General features: G+C 38.5%; 1 protein-coding gene across 3 annotated transcripts in view; it reads right to left on the bottom strand.

Annotated features, from left to right (window-relative positions):
- Positions 1-18,225, bottom strand: part of CSMD3 (CUB and Sushi multiple domains 3) — a 731,455-nt gene that overhangs the window by 479,199 nt on the left and 234,031 nt on the right. The window lies entirely within an intron of this gene.

Genomic DNA, 18,225 nt, shown 5'->3' with positions numbered 1-18,225 from the left:
AAGAGAGCTTAGGTTATGCAGGCCACCACCTAAAACTATAAAACAACCTATTTTTCAAGAGTAAGTATTTTTCTAAATTGGGAGTGCAAAGAAATAAGAAATACTGCATCACTTCAGTGAATCTGAAAATCAGTTATCAAAAGTACCAGAGTAGGGAATTGTGGTGGATTGACACCAGCTAGCAGCTAAGCACCCCGCAGCTGCTCACTCCCCTCCCTGCCCCCAACAATAGGAGAGGTGAGAGAATAGGAAGAGCAAAAGCAAGAAAACTCCTGGGTCAAAAAAAAGACTCTTCAAAAGTCAGTTTAATAAGTGAAGAGGAGAGAAAAAAGCACAAAACCCCCAGGTGATACAAAGTCAATAATTCACCACGTCCCACAAGTAGATCAATCAAGCCAGTCTCCCAGCAATGGCTCCCTGCCCCCCAGCCCCTCTGCTTATTTTTTATTGCTGACCATGAAGTTATATGGTATGGAGCATCCTTTTGGTCAATTTGGGTCAGCTGTTCAGGTTTTGTCCCTTCCCAGCATCTTGTCTATTCCTGGCCTACTCACTGTGGGGACAGAGTAGGGGGAAAAAAGAAAGCCTTGATGCTGTGCAAGCACTGCTCAGCAATAGCCAAAACATTGGTGTGTTATCAGCTCTGGTTTAGCCACAAATCCAAACCACAGCACCATATGGGCTTCTATGAAGAAAATTAACTCCAAGCCACTAGACCCAGTGTACAAAATTATCTGGATTTTTTGTTGGTTTTCTGTTTGTTTTTTAAACATCAGTATATTACTCCCATTTCATCTTGACTTGCTCATTAGGAACCTCTGAATTAGAGGTGATTTTTTTTTTTTTTATTAGATGAGATGTTATAGCTAGAAAGAAGGTGAATAAGCTTTAGATACACAATCCCTCCATCAAGCCAATAATCCAAGGTATATTTCTCACCAAAACCAGAAAGATAAGTCACATCTTCAGCATGTCAACATACTTAACTATGTCCTTCCCTTTATTTCTCAACAGAGCTCTTTCTGTAGTTAGAATAAAATACTAGCCAACAAGTATACAATTTTATGTTCAGACATTGCGTATTCTTCATTTTGAAGAAAATAAAAAAAGAGAAGAGAAGAGAAGAGAAGAGAAGAGAAGAGAAGAGAAGAGAAGAGAAGAGAAGAGAAGAAGAAGAGAAGAGAAGAGAAGAGAAGAGAAGAGAAGAGAAGAGAAGAGAAGAGAAGAGAAGAGAAGAGAAGAGAAGAGAAGAGAAGAGAAGAGAAGAGAAGAGAAGAGAAGGAAAGAAAGAAGAAAAGAGAAGAAAAGAGAAGAAAGAAGAAAAGAGAAGAAAAGAGAAAAGAAAAGAGAAGAAAAGAGAAGAAAAGAGAAGAAAAGAGAAGAGAAAAGAAAAGGAAAAGAAAAGGAAAAGGAAAGGAAAGGAAAGGAAAGGGAAGGGAAGGGAAGGAAGGGAAGGGAAGGGAAGGGAAGGGAAGGGAAGGGAAGGGAAGGGAAGGGAAGGGAAGGGAAGGGAAGGGAAGGGAAGGGAAGGGAAGGGAAGGGAAGGGAAGGGAAGGGAAGGGAAGGGAAGGGAAGGGAAGGGAAGGGAAGGGAAGGGAAGGGAAGGAAAGGAAAGGAAAGGAAAGGAAAGGAAAGGAAAGGAAAGGAAAGGAAGAAGGAAAGGAAAGGAAAGGAAAGGAAAGGAAAGGAAAGGAAAGGAAAGGAAAGAAAGGAAAGGAAAGGAAAGGAAAGGAAAGGAAAGGAAAGAAAGAAAAGTTTGTAATGAAACGGGTCATAAAACTATTCAGGCAGCCACAAGTGAGAGAAAGAGTGGATTCTGTTTTACAAATTCCTTGCTTTTACAAAGGAATTTTCATCTAACTTTTGAAGTGGCTTTGCAAAATGCAATAATGTCATTATCAATATTGTTATCGCCATTTTACAGACAGAGAAACTCATGCACAAAGAGGGAAAAGCAACTTCAATCACCTAGCAGACCAGCAACTAAAAGAAAATTGTAAGAAAAAACCTGCAAGTTCAGACCTCTGGTTTTTACAACTAAAATCAAATCAGCACTGGCTGGTGAATGACTGCACATAGTCTTTTGGAATGCACAGTCCTCCCCTGCCCTCCTTTATTTAATCAGAAACTTTTGCTTTGAGTTTTCTTTAAAAAGTCATGCTTTTCCTGTTTCAAGTAGAAACAAATTTGACAATTTGAAATTCCTTATCAAATAAAAAGTCTGAAAAATATTATACAAGTGCTCTGTGCTGAAATACTACTTTCACTTTTATTTTAGCATTAAATGGGTTTTTTCAGCTGTCCTTACCAAAAATCTTAGTAGTAAAGATTAGATGAATATGATAATTTTAACAAATACAAATGATACACTCAAAAACTAAGAAAATTAAATCAAAAACAAAATATTTTCTACCATCTAAACCAAAATATTTTGACTCTATTTCCACTTCAAGTTGTGTCAACTTATTCTCTTTAGACATCTCAGTTTCTTTAAACAGTATTTCTCAAAATCAACCTATTACATTAAGTGTTTGGACTATCACCAATAATAGAGCAAAACTTCAACCAGAGAAAACAGTGGCCTCCTCTAAACTTCTATTCTTTGCATCACTGTCAGTGTATACCCTTGTCAGCACAGCAGCATTTGCCCATCTGAAGTTCAAACCACTTCCCAAAAGTTATTTTGTGGTTTAATATTTGTTTCAAGGTTTGGAATTTGTAGTAGTATACAAGAGCACAGCTAGCTAAAATAGCAATGCAAATTAACAGTAAGTTCAAGAAAGTAACAGCAAATCTCTGAAGACCAAATTTTTGTTGTTTGCTTCTTTGTCGTCATACAGTGCCTACACCTAAATTTGAGCTCAGTCCTGACTTGGAGCTAATAAGCTTGGAGCTGGTCAGACCAGGCTGTGAAAATTAATGGTTTTTTTAGATGCAGAAGCATAGATTTAATTTCTGCTTATGACAACCAACTCAGGGAAACTGCATGTTTCGTTTGATAGGAGACCCTCTTCTAACATATGGACATGTTATTGTAAATTTAAGCATACTTCTCTTTAAAGTGCAGTAGCCCCTTGCTCACTAAATGCATTTTTAGCTCCCTCAAAGAGAAAGATTTCTGTTTCATTTTATGACTTGAGGTAAACCCTGGAGTAAGCTTCTGTACAAATCTCCCCTTCCCCAATTTCTATAACACTTACGTTTGAGGGCTGGGGAGGTAGGGTTGGGGAGGGAGGTGCTAAGAGCCAATAAAACTAAACTGGCAAGTATCAATAAATAGTTTAGACATAACAACGTTGTCTTGTATAAAACTAATATTTGAGCTTTCATTCATTCTTTCCCTTAGTAGTCTGTTTTATTAAAAATGATAGTTTGAATAAGATGTGTGATAGCTTTGAAAACCACAATCAAGAAAACTAATGTTATCTATTCTATCGATTTCTAAAATTTCAATTAAAAATTTAGCTAGAGATTTTGGTTTGACTTGGAGACTATATTCTTAACCTTGAGTTATGATCCTCCTTTTACAATGACCAGAAGTCCAGTTTTCTATAGTTCTACTGCTTCAAAATTGTTCTGTGGGTGAGTCGTACAAGTGCATTTGCAGATGCTGAAAGCTGTTGATGAGCTTATTCTAAAACCAATTCATTCATTCCTTCAAAGACAAAACTTAGGACATCTTATTCAGACTTCTTTAACTCTTATGCAGCGCTGACCAAAATATCAGTCTTAGGGTAGTATTTCTATTGTGTTCAACAATTGTTCTCAAAAGACTATGGCAAACAGAGTAGCTTTTTCTGCCTGTCCTTTAGATTACAGATGAGACGGAAGCTTGAAACTTAAAAACTCAACATGGAAAATATTAATTAATGCTAAATGTCAGGGGTTCTCTTGTCTACCTAAATGCTAGGAAGGCAGATTTTTCCTGTTCATCCTATACTCAACACTCATTTTTCTCATTATTTCATTAATGCGCACAGGGTTCCTAGATCAGGAAGTAGTTCTGATTTCCCCACATTATAGCCTTGGCTTGAAATTGTCCCTTGCCCATCCACCCTTCATAACACTGAAAAAAATTTCTTCCATTCTCAGAGTAAACCAAATTTCTTTTGGGGGTCAGCCCTAAGGAATGTCCCCAGTTCCACCATTAATCACTTCCAAATTTTCAGTTGGTTTAGTGTTGTTAGAGACAATGATCAAGGTGCATTTAGAGTCAACTGTATTAATAACAAACGAAGTAATTTAGAAGTGATTTTTTTAAGTGAAAAAAAAAAAGCTTCTTATATAAATGACTAAGAAGCTTGTGTAAGTATTCTTTTGTGAGGAAGACTTTTGAAAGAATACCAGTTTAAAGGTAGCATTCTTTCCATCTTTTCCCAACCACACTATCTGAAAACAGAATATATTTAAGACCACTTTCCAAATTCCTGAAACTGTGCTAGCATCTTCTTTCCCTTAGGCACTAATATAAATGACAAAATGCTTGACTGGCACCACAGGCTATTAAAGCTCCTTCAAATACTTCCTTTAGAATGTTTTTATACTATGGAAACACACTAGCTGATATTATTCATTTCAGCTGGAGAACTTATAAAAACTAGCTTTTTTCAGCTTACAAAATTTATTCAAAATCCTAGATACAAGGAATTTGGATGGTGATGTTAAAAAAAAAATAAAAAAATATTGCTAAGAGATTGTAAAAGGATGTGGTGAATGGATAGGGAAGTTCTTGTATTAGTTAGTATTGTATTAGTTAGTATTAGTGTTAGTTCTTGTATTGGTACCTCTTTTTTGGTGTCGCCCCCTCAGCTCTGCCCCACAGAATTGCCAGTCATTTCTGCATGAGTCTGTAAACACACCACTCCAAGGAACAATGGTTTCATACAAGTTGGTATGTAAAATCTAGGTATTCCATGTAGTTCTCTGACAGGCTCAAGCCAGTAATACTATCGCTAATACAAAGTATGCAAAACATAATCAGAAACACTACTTATGGTGTCTCTTGATTTTTTTTATTTTTTTTAAAATACATATTGCTGATTAAGAAGTTACGGCACTTATCCAGGAAACTGAACATATCAGTTTAAACCTTGTTTCAGACAAAGGGGTAGGAATCCAAAAATGTCACTTAAGTTCATCATCCTTAACACAAGATGACATGTATAGAGACAGGCAGATTCAATACAAATATATATATTCATTTATGTGCACTTCCTATCATTCATATTACTAATGTGCCATTCTGCGAAAGGATCAAAGTATTCTTCAAGCCAGAAGGAAAATTAAAAGTGTTCTAGCTTGCAAAGGTTAGAGTGTAGGCAGAAGACATGAAAAGGAAACCTCAGCTCTCCAACCCTCTTCCAAGATTATTTATGCTTTTTTGACACCCAAGTTCCCCCATGAATCTGGATTTTAGCAGTACACACAGCCTCTGGCAGAGAGAGATTCCAGTTCTGAAGATCCATGCTAATCATTTGTCTAAGCAGAGCATCCTTCCTGGTTTCTGTTAATAGGGGAAAGGCTCATTTTTATATCAATTAATTGTTCTCATTTATTTATCATTTTATTACCAAAATGTTTTCTTCCAAACCACTGGCAATTTCATAAAGTTATATACAATACTGATATGCAGAATTTCATGAAAAAAAGCCCCCAAAACAGATGAATTTCCTTTTCTGGCTAGCTTTACTATATGGTAAATTGTTCTAGCTAGCTATTAAATTGCACTTGCATATTGCTCTGTACTGATTAAAGTGAGAACTGCACTATAACATGTATTCAGCGTAAGACGCAGAAGCCTACACCGTTTGATTAGAAAACACAAAATCTTTCTGCATTGTCACTGTGAATTTCAGCATGAAACACACTTTCTAACAGTCATAAAGTCACTTAAGTTGTTACAAATATCTTGTTGCAAATGTAAGAACTATACTTTAGCTTGATGCTTGTTTTTTGGAAGGTGGAGGTTTAATTAGCTGTTCTTTTTGGTACAGCTATTTCTCTGTATAATACTATTATCTAATGATGCAAGACAAAATAGCCCTTTTATTTAAATTCTCACCCTGTAACTAATTGTCAAGTAATACAGAGGCAACAACCTTTTACTGCTTACCTATTTGAGAATAAACCTACTACTGGAAGAGGTCTTATTGAAAAATTGAAACAAAAATAAGGCTGTAAAACACATTTCCTAACACCTATTTTGACTGCTATATATTCTGCCTATAATAAGATTTCTCTTTAATAATCACAAAACCATGTGAACAATAAACTACAAGTTTATTGTCCAAGGCATGAGAAAACTTCACTGTAGCCATTTAAATATGCTCATGGTAAAAGACTAGTTTTATTTTTAAAATAACTAATAACTAGTTAAGTTTACCTATCAAATCAATTACTCATTAACACATCTGTCCTTGACAGCTGTGGGTTATACTTATGATGATTCTAATCAAGCACATGCTGATATCAGCTGCGTTCTAACTAAATTCATAGTTCCTAAAATCTGATCTTTATAGTTCACAATTTCTATGGGATTGTTCCCAGAAAGTAGATTTGCAAGCTGACAGAATTTATAATGGCAACTGGCAAAAAATTATTGCTTATTCTGCTCATATAACTGCCCCTTGTCTCCCGTCAATTTATCTTCTCAGCAAATGATAAAGCTGTTCACCATTACCATAATGCATTGGCAGTCCAACCTACTTCTGTGCCAGCTACTATTCCAAGCATAACTACACTGCATCATCTACAACATTTTCCAAAAATTCAAAGAAAAACACCATATCTGCCATAAAGAAAATGCAGCTGTCTCATCTTTTTTTGTAGTTCAAAAGATGTAGTTCACCCCCAAACTGCACAGAAACCTGCATAGCAAATTTAAGTCAACAGACAATAGGCTTCCCTTCTGCAGCTGTCTTTCATAAACTCTTAGAAATGTTCATGGAGAATCTTCAGACCACTAGTTGAGAACCAGAGATTTAAAGTATCTCACCATTATGTGTATTCAACAACATTTACATTAGATAGTCTGTTATCTAATGTAAAATGCATTTGGGAAAATAAAGAGTGCTTACTGAAATAATGCACCTTTGTTGCTAATCAAGGGATTAGTAAAAATGTAAGGCTATGCATGTAGATGTGTCACTGAAGTTCCCATATTTGCATCTAATTTGGTTTAAGACTGTGGGTAAATCACAGTTTACAGAGAACCAAATTTTATTCTTCTTTTCTGCACTGTTTAGGAGGTAATTTTCAAAAATCACTCTGCTTTAGACTAACTCTGATCCAATGAAGTCAACTAGTATTTTATTCTCCCTCAAAAATTTAACACATAATTCTCACCTTATGTTGCAAAGTGGAATTCAGGATTGGTTTGTTTGGGTTTTTTCATAGCATAGTGCACATCCTCCACTTCCTCTAGAGACATACTGACATACCATAAAATACTATACACTTACTTTAACATTTGAAATGCACACTGCCAACTAGCTAAAATCAACAAGTAGTTTAAAAATCTCTGTATTGTTTATGTACCAAACCAGCTTTAGTTACTAAAAAACTTCTAAAACTATAGTTCTTACAAACATAATTTAAAACAGAAAGAACTGCCTTTTTCTTTAAAGCCAGGTGACTAATAAATGAGGATTAGTAGAAGACATAAATGATAAGACAAAAATGCTTGATTTTTTACAAATTTCACAGATACGGTATTCCTCATTCTTACAGAAATGATGGCCAAACTGTTTAACAACTACTTTCATTCACACTACTGTTTTCTTTTTCATACATTGCTTCTCTGCAATGATTGTCTTTGTCATCTTGTTAAGAAGTGGCTGAAAAGCTTATTCTGGATTGGTTAGATAAAATAGAGTGTATAATATACAAACATAAGAAGTAATTTAGACATGATATGGGTAAAAGTGAACAAATGTGTAAAAACTTCAAGGAAGGATGTAGACACAACAAAGCATGCTTATTTGTTTGGAGCAGAAATCAGTGACACTGAAACCGGTATTCTTTTAGTGAAATTGATTTATTTGTAAAACATGTGCATTTTAATTTTGAAGAAAGATTGTTATCAAGTAACAAGCATGCAAGCCCTGCTAATACAAGCCTTAGTTTAGGCATTAAACATGTCCAAAAATATTCCAAATAGAAAAAGTATTTTTGTCAGAAAAATATACAGCAAAGTTTTTCACACAAAACTTTTTCATGAAGCGTATAGTTCCTACATTTCCTTACAAGCCAGGAGATTCACATAAATGGAATTTATCAAAAAAGGAATTTGAGGTCAATACCCCATCTATAAGCACTGCTGAAACCCATTCTAATACTACCAAAGCCTTAGGCTAACACAGACTTACATCTTAGCATGACTAGATGCATACATAGATCTCATCACTCATATATATGCTCTATGAAATCTTACGTGCTTGTTTTGGTGCTAACTGCAGCTGTGCAGAATATTTCTCCTTGGTATTATTTGTTTGTTGAAATAAAACTATATAAAAAGCTTTGATTAAAAAAAGGGCAAAGTGTCACATATTTTGATAAGGCTCATCATGCATTATCCATGTACATGTATATGCTAGCGGGGCTTAATACTTACACAGCATAATACAAACACTATAAAAGATGGTAGCCTCCTGCCCCCTTGAAAGGAGAGGAAAGACGTACCCAACAGAACAGCACCTGACCAGTGACTTATCTGGTTTGGTGTAATTCTGGTTAAATTAGGGAGAAGGTGTATTAAACACAAATGTGAAGTATCAACCACTTACAGCTTATTGTGTTTCCTATACTTTTATACAACATATACTCATTAGCAAAGATTTCTAGCATCCCTTCCTTGTTCTCCATGATTCCCTTGATCCCATAAAACAACAACTCTTGTAACAAGCTTCATAATTAACATCTTTTATAAAAAGATCCATGCCAAAACGTAGCTGTAAGGATACTCATTTGTGGATACAAGACTAAAGACTCAGATCTCTGATTTAATAAATCCAGATCTGTTTAGAAAGAACCAAATTCACACTAAAGAAGCAAAGCTGAAACTAACTGAATATTTAATACATTGCTTGATTTGAAAGATCCTGAAGGACTTAATGATTAAGTTAACATATCACTCTTTGTTCCATCAACCCAGCTAGTAAGACGTTTACATTGGGGTTCAGACACTAACCTAACCATTAAACTTTTGGTCAAGCACTTAACAAGTAAGTTTTTGTATGGCTAGGCCTATCAATATCCTTTATGTTTACAATTCTGGTGATGAGATTAATGGGACTTAATGGTGGTCATTATAAATGTGAATAACTATTGCCTGACAGCTTTGGGTACTGGCCTTTTTTTTCCTGGAAATATTCTATCCAAATTATATTAAATCATTTCAGAACAAGGTCACTGTGACATATATTGTGAACAGCCAAAAAAACCCTCTTCTATCTCTTACAAAATCTATTGCTGTCTAAACTGAGAACTCAAGATTTGAATTTTTTTGAAGATATCAAATAAATGTTACATGATAATAGATATTTTCCGTTATCTTTTGATAACAAGATAGGAAAACAAGATGGATATTTTTCTGTAAATTGTTCTTTTGTGAAAGTATTTCCAATATAAATATTCAAGTAACATGAAAGTAAGTATTTTCAGAGCTGTGGATTTCCTAGAATTTTAATTGCAGCTTATATTTATGCAGCATTAACATAATATTGGTATATCCGTATTACAGAAAAAGACTTAATGAGACATCTCTGTGACAGAAGCTATAGAATTTTTATGTAAGTGCAGTTTTTCATTTAATTGTATCTGTGAAACTCAAGCCGTAGGCGAGTATCAGGACTGCTCTTGTGTGTGCATCCAGTACATTTGAGTCATTAATTCCCCAGATGATTCAGGAATTGACCATCTAGTGAGACAACAGGATGGCTTGAGAAAGACTAATTTGAAAGGTAATTACAATATCAAAACATGCAAAGTTTCCCAGTTGAGTCTTCAAATGATGAAAAGAAGAAACAACACAGTAGGAGAAAGATTAGCTTGGAAAGACAGCAAGCATATAAAGAAAGAAAACAAAAGAGGAAGAGAATTGAGTTAATCTTCTGCATTGCCATAGTTCAATGTCCAGTCCAAAGGAACGACAGAACACATCTTTCAGAGGAGAAAGTAAACAGTACTAATTCAGTCTTGAAGGAGGAAAGAAGACAAAGACTTGTCTCCCTAAAGCCAGCTCTTTCTCAAAGTTAAACATGCAGCAGAAAAGTAAAGGAAAAGTGTCCAAAAGAAAAGTGTCTAAAATACAACATTCTATTAGCAGTTTCAGGGTAATATATCACCCAAGTTTTAAGTGGTTACAAAGGCACAAGTCAGTGAAAGACCTAGTTCCTAAGGTCAGCTCCTGTAAAATTGTCTGTAGTAGCATTTTACTTAACAGAGAATCAGGATGTTGACAAGTTTGAAGCTAGATATAACCTTGATTGTTTTTTCCATATCTCAGAACTGCAGCCAAATGACTGACAAAAAGCTATTTTTTATTTTTAGCACAGCAAATTACCACTCTGCAAATTTAACCTAATTAGCTATTTAGAACCAAATTTAGGTTTTAGGTAGCAACTCCACTGTAATGACTTATTTCTGATTTATAAAACAAACAAATGAAAACTTAAATAAGCCAATGTTTGGGAAGGAGGGAAAAAAGAAGTTCTACATTATGTCACCTTGAAAAAAATACTTGTTCTGTAAAGTACTTTAACAATCTATTGATTAATTTTAGAGTTATTCAGCTAGAGGGATAAAAATAATTCACCCTATGACTCTTTTTGTCAAGTTCATTATGATGTCTGGAAGACTGAAAAAAAAGTCTTTGTTTTAAAAATGTCAATGTGGAAATATATGAAAGCCCTGTCATGCCTTTGCAATGTTGGAAAAAGTTCAATTTTGAAGTAAAATTATTGTCATATAAAGCAAGTCTATGAGAAACCACTGTATGATCATTAAGGACTGAATAAAGGTCCAACTGATGATTAATGAAAGTTTGTAGTACTGTGGATATGAAATGTTGAAAAGTGCCAAGATTAAGAAATACTTTTTAACTTCAGAAACAGATTGCAGCTTACAAAGCCAGATGTTAGTATGTCAAAGATTTTCTAATGAATCTGTTGAGTTGGCAGAATAATGAAGTATGATGAAAGGTAAAAGGAGACTTCCAAACACATACACACTCTGAAATGTTAGTCTATGATACAAGTAATGTGTTGTTTGTAACACAAGTAATAAACATAACACTGATGGACAGTGTTGCTGTCCCAATTGCTGAAGGACTAGTATCATAAGCTGGTGATTTTCATACAGATGTCAGGGACTTGGAAGGAGTCATTATTCATAAATGTGATGCAAATACCTCATATACAAAGTGACCTCACGCTTACAACTCAATTTTCCTGAGCAGATCATAGAGTCAATATAAATATATATTAACTTCATCTGGGCTGCACATGATGGTTAACATATAGGTCTTTCTACCACACAAGCTGTGGTAAGTTGCATAGCTCCTCGGTGTATCATCCTTGGTGATGAGACCAAGCCATGGTCAGGGCAGTCAGCAATGAACAGAGGCAGACAGGTTTGAATGCACCACTGAGAAGATACAGCTTGAGCAGGCTGTGCAGGTGAGGCCTTCCCCAAAGGGGCTCATCCTGGTAGCCCAGAAGCTATGATAAGGTGGACACCAAGAGCTGCCACAGGATTTGTTTTCCTGCATGTGCTAAAGCAAACCTGTGGGACGCTGTCTCTTCCTGAAATCTCTAAGGGCCTTGGCTGGAGAGCTGAGGACCCTGGACAGGTATAAGGATGAATGTGATTATCTGAGTGTTCTCCCTGGAATTCTGAACATTTCTTCTCTCTACTTTCACAGCTACTCTAAATAAAACTGAGTTGAATACACCTTGTATCTGACCAATCACTGCTTTGGGTAACAGTCAAACTGAATAACTGGGACCATTATCAGTGAGAGGTTTACATAGTTTACCTCTCTTAAAATGTTGCCAACATCTTACTATTTTCTAACTGGTTATTTTCTCCACTTCCTTTTTTTTTAATTCTATATAGCAAATCATTATACTTACAAGTATAGGGGAATAGGGGAAGGAAGCTTGTTCTTGAGTCTTTCTGCTAAGTGTTAATAAATGAACCAAAAAAAAGAACATTGTGCCAGGTACTACAACTTGATGTTCAATACACCACATATGCAATAGTATTGTATAGCTTGTTATACACAAAATCTTGTTGGGAGAGAACACCCCACATGGAGCCAAAATTTACTGTTAGTCCAATTAATGCTTTAACAGACTAATAGTCTAAATATTGAAAAGTCTCATTAATAATACTAGTTACTTCTTTAATTAAAGAAATCTTCCTTATATCTATCCCTTTTCTCTGGTGTTGTGCTCACACTTTCAGTGTCCCTCTGTGTCCTCAGGTCAGCACTTCATTCTTTCCCAAACAGAAGGGGAAAATATTTATTGTGACTCATCAGTATCCTGAGGTCATCCCTGGAAGGATGTTAATGATAAAACTCCCCTTCCTCAACCTTGAATCATCTTTGGGCTAATAGATGCTTTCTTAACAGAGCCTGCTTTTTCATGTTTGGTTCCCATCCTTCCCCAGCCCCAATTAACACAGAGGGCCAATGTGCGTTACAAAGCAAATACCTAGGGTTGTCAGACCTTTACTATATGTGATAGTCCCATAGTCACTTGACCAGTAGGCAATTGTTAGAGCTCAAACAAGCTAAAATAAGCTCAGGTTAAGACACCTCAGAAGAGTCCTAAGACAATCCCGCTGTCAGATCAATACAAACCCTGTGGCCACTTCCCAGTACTAAGGGAAAAGTCGTATTTACTGGGCTACCAGTTGGTATCAGTATTGACAGATTCACACTAAAGAAACTTGGAGGCATAGAAAATAGGAAGGAAACAGTACTTCTCCCTTCAACTAATTCTCATTTAACTTCTCTCCCTAATCCTTAGTACTTCATGTAACTACAGTAGTTAAAATGAAAAGCACATATAGGTATGAAATATTCAAACTGGTAAAAGACTCTAATTATATTTTCTGTACAGCATAAAGGGAAATTGGCATGCAACTCTGGCTGGAAATAAAGTTTAAAATACAAGTCAAACTACTCCCACTCTGCAGCAAAATTAGGGACCCCATGGGTCTTATTAGAGAAAGTACTTTTAGAATCTGAAAGTTTTCCTGAGTATCTGCCACTCTAGTTACTCATAGTTAGATATTAAATCCAAATGCAAATATATCTTAAAAGAGCTGTTCCTTAATATTAGAAGAAAAATTCAAAATGCTGTCATGTTTGGCTTGAGTGAGTTATGTTATTTCATCTTTTTTACAGGTGATAATAAGACAGTGCAAGTCCTGAAATGCCTTTAAAGAAAAACTCACCAATACAAAGTAAGAGGATAAAAATTAAGCAGCTCAACTCAAACTACAGGTGACCTTTTTCTGAGAGTTCACTCCTTCCTATTTCCTGTTTTCTGCATCTGAAAACGTATCAAGGTAGATACTGAAATCTGTCAGAAAAGGCTACTCTTATCGCATAATTTAAATACAATTGCTGTCAAGGAATCCATGCAGATTACTCACAGAACCGTTCACCTCAGTTAGTTTCTAACTTATTTTTTTGTGAATTAATGTTTTGCTCAGTTACATTTTGTGCAACAACTTACTTCTATATCTCAAACATCTATTCTCCTAGTTCTACTGAATTTATCACAAAAGACATTTACATTTTAAAATTGCTTACATTTATCTCTAGTGACCTTCCCATCTTCTGCAATATGTCTGTAAGCTAATAAATTTCTTACTCAATAATTTTATAGAACGTCCATCTCAGAGTGCTTGACAAATATCACGAAACTGTATCATCCTTTATTTCACAAAAAAATATCCAAAGCATAAAGAGACAACATATTGTTCTCCACCACAAAAATCTATGACAAAACTAGAGACTATCAGGGTCCTAAGGGCACCTTCCTAGCCCTGACTAAGCCCTGCTGAGGACCCTGATGACCCTCTGCCCTTGGGCCCAGGAACCCCATTTCAGCTCAGCCAAAGCCAGCCCCAGCACTGTCCTTGGCTGTCTGCTTCTGTCTGGGCTCCTGGAGGGACCCTGGACCTGGTTCATCACTAACCACTTTGGGGGCTGTCAATTGACTTTGTTATCTAAGTCCCTGGCTCTGACCCCTGTGTTCAGTCCCTGCAGGACTGCACATCATTGGTGAGTGCATGGCCTGTGTGGGGTCACCCTTGGCTCCCAGTTAATCACATAATCACTGAATCACTAAGTTTGGAAAAGACCTGTAAGGTCATCAAGTCCAACCATCAACCAACAAACACCACCATGCCCATTAAACCATGTCCCACTGTGCCTCGTCCACACGTTCCTTGAACACCTTCAGGGATGGTGACTCCACCATTTCCCTGGGCAGCTTATTCCAGTGTCTCATCACTCTCTCAGTAAAGAAATTTTTCCTAATATCCAGCCTGAACCTCTCCTGGCACAAATTGAGGCCATTTCCTCTAGTCCTGTCACTAGTCACTTGGGAGAAGAGACCAACACCCACCTCTCTGCAACCTCCTTTCAGGTAGCTGTAGAGAGTGATGGATGAGGTCTCCCCTCAGCCTCCTCTTCTGCAGGCTAAAAAACCCCAGTTCCCTCAGCTGCTCCTCATAAGACTTGTGCTCCAGACCCCTCATCAGCTTTGTCACCCTTCTCTGGACACACTCCAGCACCTCAAGGTCCTTCTTGTAGTGAGGGGCCCAAAACTGAACACAAGATTCGAGGTGCGGCCTCACCAGTGTACAGTACCAGTACAGGGGCACGATCACCTCCCTGCTCCTGCTGGCCACACTGTTTCTGATACAGGCCAGGATGCCGTTGGCCTTCTTGGCCACCTGGGCACACTGCTGGCTCATATTCAGCCGGCTGTCGACCAACACCCCCAGATCCTTTTCTGCAGGGCAGCTTTCCAGCCACTCGTCCCCAAGCCTGTAGCGTTGCATGGGGTAGTTGTGGCCGAAGTGCAGGACCAGGTGCACTTGGCCTTGTTGAACCTCATACAGTTGGCCTTGGCCCATCGATCCAGCCTGTCCAGATTCCTCTGCAGAGCCTTCCGACCCTCAAGCAGATCAACACACCCACCCAACTTGGTGTCGTCTGTAAACTTGCTGAGGGTGCACTCGATCCTCTCATCCAGATCATCGATAAAGATATTAAACAAGACCGGCCCCAAAACTGAGCCCTGGGGGACTCCGCTTGTGACCGGCCGCCAACTGGATTTAACTTCATTCACCACGACTCTCTGGGCTCAGCCATCCAGCCAGTTTTTACCAGCGAAGAGTGCACCCGTCTAAGCCACAAGCTGCCAGCTTCTCCAGGAGAATACTATGGGAGACAGTGTCGAAGGCTTTACTAAAGTCCAGGTAGACAACATCCACAGCCTTCCCCTCATCCACTAGGCGGGTCACCTGGTCATAGAAGGAGATCAGGTTGGTCAAGCAGGACCTGCCTTTCATGAACCCGTGCTGGCTGGGCCTGATCCCTTGGTTGTCCTGCATGTGCCCTCTGAGCGCCCTCAGGATGAACATCTCCATAATCTTCCCCAGCACCGAGGTCAGGCTGACAGGCCTGTAGTTCCCCGGATCCTCCTTCCGGCCCTTCTTGTAGATGGGCGTCACATTGGCAAGCCTCCAGTCGTCCGGGACCTCCCCCGTTAACCAGGACTGTTGATAAATGATGGAGAGTGGCTTGGCAAGCTCCTCTGCCAGCTCCCTCAGCACCCTTGGGTGGATGCCATCAGGCCCCATAGACTTGTGAATGTCCAGGTGGCATAGCAGGTCGTTAACTGCTTCCTCCTGGATCATGGGGACTTTATTTTGCTCTCCATCCTTGTCTTCCAGCTCAGGGGACTGAATACCCTGAGGATACCTGGTCTGGCTATTAAAGACTGAGGCAAAGAAGGCATTAAGTACCTCAGCCTTTTCCTCATCCTTCGTGACAATGTTCCCTCCCGCATCCAGTAAAGGGTGGAGATTCTCCTTGGCTCTCTTTCTGTTGTTAATGTATTTATAGAAGCATTTTTTGTTATCCCTTACGACCGTGGCCAGATTGAGCTCTAGCTGGGCTTTTGCCTTTCTAATTCCCTCTCTGCATGACCAAACGAGGTCCTTGTACTCTTCTTCAGTTGCCTGCCCCTTCTTCCAAAGGTGATAAACTCTCCTTTTTTTCCTGAGTGCCAGCAAAAGCTCCCCGTTCAGCCAGGCTGGTCGTTTTCCCCGCCAGCTCTTCTTATGGCACATGGGGACTGCCTGCTCCTGCACCTTCAAGATCTCCTTCTTGAAGAATGTCCAGCCTTCCTGGGTCCCTTTGCCCTTCAGGACCGTTTCCCAAGGGACCCTCTCAACCAGCGTTCTGAATAGGCCGAAGACTGCCCTCAGGAAGTCCGTCGTAGTGGTACTGCTGACCCCCCTTCTTACTTGGCCAAGAATTGAGAATTATATCTTTTCATAGTCGCTAAGCCCAAGATGGCCTCCGACCATCACTTCTCCCACCAGACCCTCTCTGTTTGTAAACAGCAGGTCAAGCAGGGCACCTCCCCTGGTAGACTCACTTACCAGCTGTGTCAGGAAGTTATCCTCCACACACTCCGGGAACCTCCAGGACTGTTTCCTCTCGGCTGTGTTATATTTCCAGGACACGTCCGGTAAGTTGAAGTCCCCCACAAGAACAAGGGCTTTCGACTGTGAGAGTTCTGCCAGTTGCTTGTAGAACACTTCATCGGCTTCTTCATCCTGGTTGGGTGGTCTACAACAGACCCCCAGCAGGATATCTGCCTTGTTAGCCTTCCCCTCATCCTTACCCATAAGTGATCCCTTCCTTGCTCCTGCTACTCCCAGACAGAAAAAGAGTTCAAATCTCCCAATTAAACTGCTCTAATTGTTAAAATTGCAATATTTTTCTACGATAAATTATCTCATTTAAACAACACTATGAATTTGCTTTTGTTCTGTGTACTTGATCGTACTTCTCTTACTGTTTTTGTAACATACATATTCAAATGTTCTCCAACTGCAGTTAAGGAAACCTTTCTTGTGTCTTTTGTATGGAGGATTTTTAAGATTTTATGATAAAATTAAGATGTGAATATCATACACCTCCATAATTGTTACTCCATAGAGATATAACCAACAGAAAGTATTTAAAACCAAGGACCAAATCTGTGAAATGATCTGTGAGCAATAAGGGATAGCAAAGCTCACATTCAGCCCTATTAGAGTTAAAAAGGGAGAAGGGGATCAGACAAGTAGTATCAGCACTCATGCAAAATGCCTCATTTTGAAATAAATTATTTCGACATTTTACAAGAAGATTTTAGACTCCAATACCCAGTTTGATGGTTCATAATAAAAAAAACCTCCAAAGCTAGAAGTTAAGAACACATCACCTGTTTGTGTTTGTAGGACTAGGTGAGATTTAGTAATCTAAATTGTGTTTTGTTTTGGGTGCAGGTTTTTTTTTCTTGTTTTGTAGATTGGAAGCTCCTAAGAAAAAATCTTAGAAAATTTTATTTCTTTGACACAGAGGGCTGCAGGAGTGGCCTCTGCAAGAAGAGATCAGGGGCTGCCCTGTGCCAGACACAGTTAGCTCGAGTCAGCTCCACAATGAACCCACTGCAGCATACAGCTGAGCCTATCAGCCACGCTGGTGTCACCTCTGTGAAAATGGATTTTAAGAAAGGGCAAAACGCTGCACAGGCAGTGAAGAGTGAGGCAAAAAAAATGTGAGAAACAATCCTATGAATACCAAGGTCACAGAAGGAGGAGCGGTAGGAGGTGCTCCAGCTATTTCTCTACAGCCCAGGGAGAGGACCACACCAAAGCAGGCTCTCCTAACAAGAACTGTGGCCCATGGAGGACCCACACTGGAGCAGTTCTGGAAGGACTGTAGCCTGTGGGAAGGACCTGCTCTGGACCAGGGGAAAAGTGTGAGGAGGAAGGAGAGGCAGAGAGGAGGGGTTACGGACTGACCACAACCAGTGGGGTGGAGTCGGGGGGTGGTGTGTGTGTATAAAGCTACATTAGGAATAAAATAATATAAGACATGAAAAAGAGGAACACCAGATACAAAACTGAAAATAACTAATG

This window comes from Gavia stellata, chromosome 3 (genome assembly GCF_030936135.1).
Source record: "Gavia stellata isolate bGavSte3 chromosome 3, bGavSte3.hap2, whole genome shotgun sequence".
Classification (NCBI taxonomy): domain Eukaryota; kingdom Metazoa; phylum Chordata; class Aves; order Gaviiformes; family Gaviidae; genus Gavia; species Gavia stellata.
Note: the sequence above shows the minus strand (reverse complement) of the source record. Positions and strands in the feature narration are given on the sequence as shown.